Source organism: Pezoporus occidentalis, unplaced genomic scaffold (assembly GCF_034315485.1).
Source record: "Pezoporus occidentalis ecotype Australia unplaced genomic scaffold, CSIRO_AGI_Poc_V1 ctg1, whole genome shotgun sequence".
Classification (NCBI taxonomy): domain Eukaryota; kingdom Metazoa; phylum Chordata; class Aves; order Psittaciformes; family Psittacidae; genus Pezoporus; species Pezoporus occidentalis.
The window spans coordinates 580600-590657 of NW_026912778.1; the positions used below are offsets into that span (position 1 = coordinate 580600).

Genomic DNA, 10058 nt, shown 5'->3' on the forward strand with positions numbered 1-10058 from the left:
TCCAGTCAATATATCCTACCCTCCAAATTCAAGTTTGCTGGCCAAATAAATGGAAACAGTGTTTTTATCTACTCTATTTTAAGGGAGAAAAAGGTAAAACAGGAGCAAAGATTCAAAACTATAAATAGCTTTAGGTTTTAAAGAATATAAACCAGGGAACTGAGCTTTTTTGGACAGCAAACATGGGGACTGGTTTTAGAGAAACACATGCAGTAGGTCTTAAAATAACTGACTGCTTTACTTTGTAGTTTTGCTTCACTGTTTTTCCAAGATATTTTGGAAACTTCTGAAATCCATCTTCTCTGTAGAGAAGAAATTTCAGTGGCAAGGAAAAAAAGACAACGTATTCCACCACTGCACAGATCTTTTCAATATGAGAGGAGCTGCAGCATATTCAGAGTGTCAGCTTACTATTGTCTAAAATTATCCAATATATCCAAGAGAAATTAAGCAGGATAAAAACATCATGGAAATAAACAATTGCTCACAGTTTGAAAACTGCTTGCTCCTGGAAAATGCCAGAGATGCCAAAACATCAGAAACAGGTCAGAACGCAAAAATTCAATAAATTCTTGATACAGAAACACTGTAACAAGGGAAGAGTCAGATTTCTTGTCTGACACATCTGAGAAATACAGAATGGAGGGGGGAGAGGGAGGACTCATCAAACAAAAATGTATTTTAATACACAACATCGAATTATTAAAAAAAAAAGTCAATAGAAATTAATGTCAGAGTTGGTACTAGATTTCAGACAAAGATTTTGGGGCCAGGAAAGTAGAGAAACTGCTCAGAATAGATCCACATCGAAGCCGTTATGTCCACCTACTGACAGAACTTCAGTCTAAAGCTCACACCAAATGTGTATTAGTCAGCATATCTTAGATGACACTGTTTCTGCTCTGCACCGTGGCACTGTTTGACTACATCTCTCCCTGCAAGTAGCTGTATGAATTGTTAACTAAAGCAAAGCACAGTTTGAAAGAGGAATTACTGTTACTAGATCTGAGCAAGGTCACTGGGATCCTTTGTTTTGAAGCCAGGCTAAACGAAACCACAAAAGTGGGCCATGTTACAATGTCTGTTTGAATATCTACACATTTTAGATGTTAATTCAGAAGACAACCCATTATAAAATAAAATAGGAAAATGTAGGTTGCAGCTTTTGGACTACAAACATCAGGTTATACTCAGTATAACCAGTAATGAGTGGTGTCCCCCAGGGATCGGTGTTGGGACTGGGCTTGTTTAACATCTTCATCACTGACATGGACAGTGGGATTGAGTGCGCCCTCAGCAAGTTTGCCGATGACACCAAGCTGTGTGGTTCGGTTGATACCCTGGAGGGAAGGAATGCCATCCAGAGGGACCTCGACACGCTTGTGAGGTGGGCTGATGCCAACCTCATGAAGTTTACCCATGCCAAGTGCAAGGTCCTACACCTGGGTCGGAGCAATCCCAGGCACAGCTACAGGTTGGGCAAAGAAGAGATTCAGAGCAGCCCTGTGGAGAAGGACTTGGGGGTGTTGGTTGATGAGAAAATGAAGGAGCTGGCTACAGTGTGTGCTTGCAGCCCAGAAAGCCAACCGTATCCTGGGCTGTATCAAAAGGAGCGTGACCAGCAGGTCAAAGGAGGTGATCCTGCCCCTCTACTCTGCTCTTGTGAGACCTCACTTGGAGTATTGTGTGCAGTTCTGGTGTCCTCAACATAAAAAGGACATGGAAGTGTTGGAACAAGTCCAGAGAAGGGCCACAAGGATGATCAGGGGACTGGAGCACCTCCTGTATGAAGACGGGCTGAGGAAGTTGGAGCTGTTCAGCCTGGAGAAGGCTGCGTGGAGACCTCATAGCAGCCTTCCAGTATCTGCAGGGGGCCTATATGAATGCCAGGGAGGGACTGTTCGTTAGGGACTGTAGTGATAGGACACAGGGTAACGGGTTAAAACTTAAACTGGGAAAGTTTAGATTGGATATAAGGAAGACGTTCTTTCCTGTGAGGGTGGTGAGGCACTGGAATAGGTTGCCCAGGGAGGCTGTGAATGCTCCATCCCTAGCAGTGTTCACGGCCAGGTTGGACAGAGCCTTGGGTGGCATGGTTTAGTGTGAGGTGTCCCTGCCCATGCAGGGGGGTTGGAACTAGATGATCTTAAGGTCCTTTCCAACCCTAACTATTCTATGATTCTATGAGTTCAGGTTGGTAATCCTTATCATCCAAGATGAACAGATTCAAGGGGACTGGGGGTGATGGAAAAGGGAAACCTTTTCCTTTACGGTCATGCCCTTGCAGCTAAACAGTTCTCTCTTTCAGTAAGTCACATGACAGATGTTAGCTGTTAACCCAATTTAAAGTATTTTTGTTTCTTTTCCAGTACATTCTGATCAGCAGCATGAACCACAAATAGTGCTCAGCAATTGGCAAGTGACAGATGCCCGAATACCACAATTTTCATCTCCTTTCAGTATCCTTGACTCATGCATCCTGTCTGAGCTAATGTTAGTTTCCTGATTGCAGTGTGTCTGCACCCTTGGACTCTCAGCAAGGGCTTGAGCCATCCCAGGAAGCTCACTCTTCCTTTCTAGACTTCCACTGTACTTTTAGTGACTATCTCTCAAAGCCACCTTGTTGTGCCAAGTCAGATCTGGACTCTGGATTTATGCTGCTATAGAAGTCTACTGTTTTTCCTCTAATTTTAAAATAACTCTAGACCGTCACATAAAAATAACATTCAATTCTGACTTTATTTGACCTCTAAGAAGAAAATAAGCTAACACCACCACCAGTTAGACTACCATTATTACAACATTGCATTCTTCTGTTTGAACAAAATGCCCCCAAAACAGATTTGAAACAGAATAGACACGTTCCTTCTTAGTGAGGCACTCACAGCTTTATTTCCATGTTACTCTGAAATTCTCCTCTCCAAACTACTGACTGCCATGTTCTATATACTGTAGCAGTGATTTTACATTGCTTAAGATCATCTATATTTCTGCAAGTATAAAGATGAAGTGCAGTGAGGCTTAGTCCAAGGTGACTGAGCTGAGCTTTGAAAGTAAAAGGATGTCTGTAGAACAGAAGGAAAAAAAATGAAGGGAAAAAAACAACCCAACTCTCAAACAAACAAAAGAAAAAACACCAAAAAGGAAAATGGTAGATTTATTTTTAGCTCTAATTCAGGAATATCAGCTAGGAACAGAAAGAGAAGAACAGAATTGCAAGGTAGAAAATTTTCATGAGCAAGTAATCTAACTGTATGTTGCGGTTTAAACCCAGTCAGGCAGCTCATTCCCTCAATCCCCCCTTCCTTCTCCTCCCCCTACTCCCAGAGGAATGGAGAGGAGAATCAAAACAATGCAACTCCCACAGGTTGAGATAAGAACAGTTTAGTAACTAAGGTATAACACAGATCACTACTGCTACCACCAATAATAATAATGATAAAGGAAATAACAAGGGAAGAGAATACAACACCTCAACACCTGCCAACCGATAACTTGCTCCCCCCAGCCCGACCAAGCACCGACCAATACCTCATCCAACCCCACAGTCCTAGCCCTTCTGGGTAACTGCACCCAGTTCTACATCCTGGGCATGACGTGCTGTGGTATGGAATACTTCTTTGCTCAGTTTGGGTCAGGTGTCCTGTCTCTGCTTCCTCCTGCCTTCCCCTCCTCCCTGGCAGAGCATGAGGCTCAAAGTCGTTGGTCACAGTAAACATTACCAAGCAGCAACTAAAAACATCGGTGTTATCAGCACTGTTCCCAGGCTGAAAGTCAAAACACAATGCAGCACCAGCTACCAAGAAGGAGAAAAATTGACAGCTACTGCTAAACCCAGGACACCGTGATTAAAGTACAGATCGATAATTCTGTTGCAAATTCATTAATTGCATTAACTAGGGATGCAAAACAATTGTCTTTTTCCTCCTTTTAAGCCACACAGTTAATACAAAACTCAAGGTCATTCCCTTTATTTTTACATGCCACATCAACAGGCCAAATAAAAATACATGACAGAGTTGGAGAAATGCTTTCTTGAACTACTGATTTCAAACTAGTTGTCCTCACTTCCTTGCTTAGTTGTTTGCCATAGAATCCTTTTTCCTTACTATTGAAACGACTATTTCCTTGTCATCAGAAATATTTCCCTCCAGATTTTGTGACAAGGCAATATTCTTATCTCTATTTTACAGAAGAAAGAACCAAGATACAAGGTCCATACAGGAAGTCTGTGGCCCAGCCACAGACTCTAAGTCTCCCGAGAATTGATTCAACACTGACTCAGAAGTCAAGCACTTTCTCTTCTTCAGTCTTTTGAACTTTTCTTTCCATCATGAATCACTAAGCTATAAGGAATCTTTGTCTAGAGAGCAGGCCTAAGAACAAATACACACTTAAGATTATTTGCAAAACCTAATCAAACAAGGTTTTTAAGCAGGACTTGAGTCTTACCCAATTCTGAATAGGTAGTCAAAGTCTGCAAGCTTATATGGAACTATAGGCACTTAATGTTGTAAACATGTTCAAAAGTTTTAACAAATATGAACTTGGGGCCAATGAACTGTGCAAACAAAAGAAACATACCACACAGCCATCTTTAGTTTTCAGAAGATCAATGCATATGCATTTATTTGAGCAAAGAGCCAATGTATATGGCCAGAATTCTATAGGGTTCCAATTAAAATTTATTTGCTGAAATAATGGACTATTCGTTTAAGCAATAATTACCTCTGTAATTCAGTGGGTGAAGGAAAGTGTCTCACCTTAAACCATGAAAGCAAGGGAAGAAATAGTAATGATACCAGCAGCTGCATACTCTTAACACTGTGAGTAGGAAGTTTATTTAACTTGAGGCAACAGACAGGTTTGGTTGGCTATTTTTTTAAATCAATAATAATGCTATTATCCCAAAGTGCTGTCTACCCAAAAGAAACAAACTTGAAAGATGAGGAACCTCAAGAGTAAATGAAAGCAGGAAGTGGAAAAGCAAGAAAAGGGATTCAAATATCAAAGATCTTGTTTAATAAGGTATAAATCATTCCTTACATCGTAAATTTCTGTCCTCCTGGTTGGGAAAGTCACCATATTTTCCTTCTACCATGGACTATTTCTGCAGATTTCTTACAGTGTTTATTCTACCTACCAATGAATGGGCTGTGAAAGCATTAGCCACTCTACCACCAGGCAGAGTGGTCACACACAGAGTCCTGCTGCAGAGTTCTGGTTGAACAAGACTTTCTCTTCAGCACCAAAAAAATCCAGTAGAAATGCTACTATTGAGACATTCAAACCCAGTACTAGCCATCTAGTGTTGCTGCGATGGCCATAATATGTAGCTCTTTCTCAGTTCTGTTTTTAAGCACTTGATGCTCTGCTTTATTTGTAAACAATAAAATAAATCTTCAAATAATACCATTTGTTTATGATTGCACTCCTTTTAGAAAATAACACAAAGGTACTGATGAAGCAGGTCAGTTTACAGTAATGCAGTTCAACACTGAAGAAACATTGATCAAAGCAAAGTACCACAAGCCTGTTCACCTGAAGAAATCACATAGCATGGGCAACGCACAGCTGATTTCCATTGCTGTTTGCACACTGTTAAAAAGTTACGGGGGGGGGGGACAGAGACACACACCAACAAAACAAAAAAAGCAGTGGTTTTCATTCTGATTTGAAATTGCTCAGAAAAGCCTACACTGGAATCCATGCTGTGCATCTGAATTATTCAGATGGAGTGTAATTGCCGAGTTATTTTGTGAAAAGGATAGCTCATAGTCCCCTTGATAACTGAGAGGGAGCTATCAGAGATGTAGGAGAAAGAATTCATTATATTCTTCCCAGTATTTTTAAACTTCCCTATTCTTGAACCAAAGCATAGACTGCTCTTGATTATCCGTTCAGACCATTTATAATGAATGTGTGCAGATTAAGACAAGAAATCTTATTGCTGGCTGTGCAAGCACTGATCACAATAGCAGTCCCTAAGACCCATAATTTTCAGCTTCTTTCCCAAAGTTTTGCAAAGCTGTATTTAACAGATTTCATAGTTATACACAGCAGAAGCTGATCCTTTCTCCCCTGAAGTGAACACAGCATGGAGCTGGGTGTGGGGGTGTAAGACATCTTCCCAACTCTTTTTCTAAGCATGATTTCTTAGCTTCACTGAGAAGTAACTATAATGCTAGGATTTATGTAAAGCTGCTTTAACAAAGGTGTGAATACTTGCATATATTATTGTATAGGTTTAACTGGATAGGTATGATACCAATCTGGATATGAAATCCATGGAAACAAAATAACTTGTCTATGATTTGTCAGGGTTTTGTGTTTTGGGGTTTTATTTTTCTTTTTTTCTTTGAAAACCACTGCTACACAACTTTGACAATCAGTAGCCAAACCTTTACTGAAATATCTGTTCAAAAAGTGCCCTTTACATGTATAAGTGTTTTGAATTCAGTGCTTTGTGATTAAGAACATCATCATTTTAGTTCTTGGACGTATTAGACATTCAATCATATTACATCTAATCAAAGGTCAATAATTTCTCCTTGGAAATTATTCATAGTCCAATTGTAGAGTTTTCCAGGAACTGATTTGCAGTGTTATTATATAATGATATCCCACTTGCCCTCGGTCATTGTGCTTGTAGTAAGCACGGTTAAAGCCCTTCCCAAATCTTTGATCGTGAAGCCAAGCCATCAAAAAAAAAAATGTTTGAAATATTCGAAGTAGCTAGGAAACTGATTTAAATCTTCTGCTGTTGCAAATGCAAAATGACAGAAAGTGACAAAGTGCGACATTCTACTTCAGCTGAGAGCACATCTGAAATTATTCTGAAACAGTCCGAGTATTAAGATTATAGTCACTTGTATTACCATTACCGTTTATATCTGTATTTTATGTTGCACTTAGAGAACACAACTGTACAAAGATGCAGGATGCCTGCATTCCTGGTATTCAGACAGGTTATACACTATTTCTGTGGGTGGTTATGAAATATTTATTGCTGATCTGATTGTGGTTAGCAAGTCATATTGATAAAATATTATAGGAAACTGGTGGCAGCAGCATCTGTAAGACTGATAAAAAGCTTACTAGTTTTTCTACTCATGTAATGGTGTATGCAACACTTCTTTAATCAGTAAAAGCCAAAACAGGCCTCAATACAAATTGCTGTTTTCAACTTAGTCTCAAGAATGTAAAGAATTTAATTCTTAAGATTTATATGTCTGTCTTGTCCACAGGGAGCAGGAGCCCTAGTAGTCTATTGCTCTGAATTCCAAGATTACTCTCATATCATCTTATTAAGAAAACTGTCAGTCACAATACTGATCTTACATTTTGTTATAGATTTCTTCTTTATTTTCCTATGGCAAGAAGCTCAGAGACTTTCAATCGATCACCTACTGTATTAAGAACGAAGCAATATCTGTCTAAGAGAAAAAAAAAGTGCATTTAAAATCAAGTTATATTTTAAAATGTTGCAGGAAAAAAAAAAACAAAACCAACATGAACCAGCTTGAGACACTAAGAGTTACTAGCACATGGCAACGACTACCCTGTGGCTGGTATCCGATATACATTCTCTATTTATCACCAAGTTCAGGACTCTATAAAAACAAATGCCTACATGTGAATGTTGGTAACAACCAAACTAATAATAAAGTTCTGAGGAACAAAATAAAAAGCATTTTCACCATTCTATAACAAATGGGACTTCCTTGGCAACTGGAGTCCAGCAAATCTTAAAAAGCAAAAGAAGGAGAATGTTTATTTGCTATTATATCTACATTTCAAGCTAGGCAAGGGAGGGCTGCAAATTCAAGTGCCCTAGTCAAATCACATTTTACTAAAGCTATAACCTGGTTGATCATATATTAACACTTTGCAGCAGAACTAAAGAGCCTGAACTAAACATATCATGACAGTGTCTGGAATTTTATTTACATCAGCAGAATTTGGGTCTTCATTAGTTCTCTGCACATTATGCTGCAGGTCAAAGTTCTCCTGATCTGCTGGAAGATTTGGTAATTCTGGTGGTGAACTCAGTTCAGGCTTATTCTTACCAGCATCATTCAGGACAACAATTTGGACTGTTTTTCAGTGGGGATAAATGCAGAAAGGCATTCTTTTTGTTTTGTACAGGTGGATGAGCACAAAACCCTAAGCACATCTACAAGCTTACCCACAAAAATCAAAGTAGCACTGAGGATGTTCTGAGCACTGCTTGTCTACTGTTTCTGTATGACAAGAAATAGCATTACAACACAGGATGGGGAAAGGAAATTTACTTCCTTAGAAATAGGTGATATTAACCAAATATGTATATGAACATACTCTGCAGATGTGATTAAGAAACTTACGCTTTGACTTGTTATTTATCACTGCTGGAATTAAGTCATGCTTTTTCCTTTCAAGCCTCAAAGACAACGCCAAAATGTTTTTGTTGCTTAAGAAAATTAAACTATTTACTCAATGATTCATTGGTACTATTTTGAAAAAAATTCATTTTAAGTTTGAAGACAAGTATGGAAGTGCTTTTTTTTTTCCCTTCCTCAGTCTAGTCCTGACACAAGCAATTAATCATTTTCTGGTTTTACTTTCATTCCCATCAAACCTTCCTAGGTCCTGGCTGTGGACTTAATTTCGTATTGAAAGGCTGTTCCTTGTGCTGTGCCTGTGACTTCTGTGAGGAAGTCACATTGACAGTTTCTAGGCAAGAACTGACTCCAAATTAAGTGCCTATTCTCATTCTTAAAGTTGCTGCACTGGGCTGCATTATCAGAATCTAACAAGAAAGTCTAAAGTCATCTTCAAGTGAATAGTATATAAAAAAGTTCTACAACATTTTCTGTGGAGTTAGCTGGATTAAAATCCTAGTATGACATGTCTACGTGATGTGTTAAATCTTCCGAACATTATCATATTGGCAATTATTTGTTTTGGGGTGGGGTTTTTTTTGCAGGCATACAGTTTTTTGTTTGCAGGTAAAACTGTAATGTCATTTACATACAAACTGCAGAATATCAGCAAATCATAGAAACCATGAATTTTGATGAAGCAGTATCCATTAGAAAGGATGCTGTCAGTTCAGCCCATGTACTATAAATGAACTCAGAGTAACACATTTTCAAGCAATGGAAATGTTATATACTATCTTCTCTTATAATGTTGCCAGTTTCAAATAGTCCTTACAGTAAATATAACTATTCCTATGCCATTGTCAGAAACCCTTGTAAGCTTGATTTTTGAGCTCTAAGCATTAATGTGTTCAGCCATTCTCAGCCTTCCTTGCTGTTCTGTTTGCTGCACACAACATGCATCTTTAAAGCCTCAAGTCTTCAGCCACAACATACCATCAAACCTGGCAAGACTATTGTTGATCCCACACATCTGGAAACCATAGCTTCAGGAAAAAAAAACAAAAATGCCAACACACACACACACAAAGAAAAGCCACCAAAATAAAACAAAACAAAATGAACAAACCCAAACAAAACTACACACAATACAAAAAAAAACAAAATCCCAGCCAAAAAAAAACACAGAAAACCAACCCAAAATTCTCACTACTAATTTTATTAGGTCATGTGTACTATATGTTTAAAAGTAATTTTATATATAAAATTTACACTGCTAGCTTTGCAGTTCATTCCTGTTGTTTTATGTACTATGTACAATACTGATTCAAACTCTCTTTTTTAACAATCTGAAACTCACACCACAATTTTCAATCAGGAAAAAAAATGTTTTTTAAGTAATACAGACCTTAAAAAATGAAAATTTCAGTTTATAGTGATTCTTTATAAAAGAACTTTTCATAAAATAGCTGATATTTAAATCACAGAAAGGTCCTTATTTTCATCTAACTTATAAGTGACAGAAAGAAAAGAAATACAGCCAGTTTCCTTATTCTTTTTGGTACTGTTTCAGAGTATGTTTTATTCCTAAACTATAAGATCAGGATGGCAAGCAAAGATTGATTTCCACTAGCAAACGCCGTGATTGAGAAGGAACAACACCAATAGCCACATGAAAGACTTGCTTGTTCTGCT

At 38.4% G+C, this 10058-nt stretch overlaps 1 long non-coding RNA gene across 1 annotated transcript; it reads left to right on the forward strand.

The window, feature by feature from the left end:
- Positions 1–2269: 2269 nt before the first annotated feature.
- Positions 2270–4054, forward strand: LOC134156655 (uncharacterized). Its single transcript, XR_009962101.1, has 2 exons — positions 2270–3262; positions 3855–4054. It is a non-coding gene; the product is annotated as an uncharacterized LOC134156655 (long non-coding RNA).
- Positions 4055–10058: the final 6004 nt, after the last annotated feature.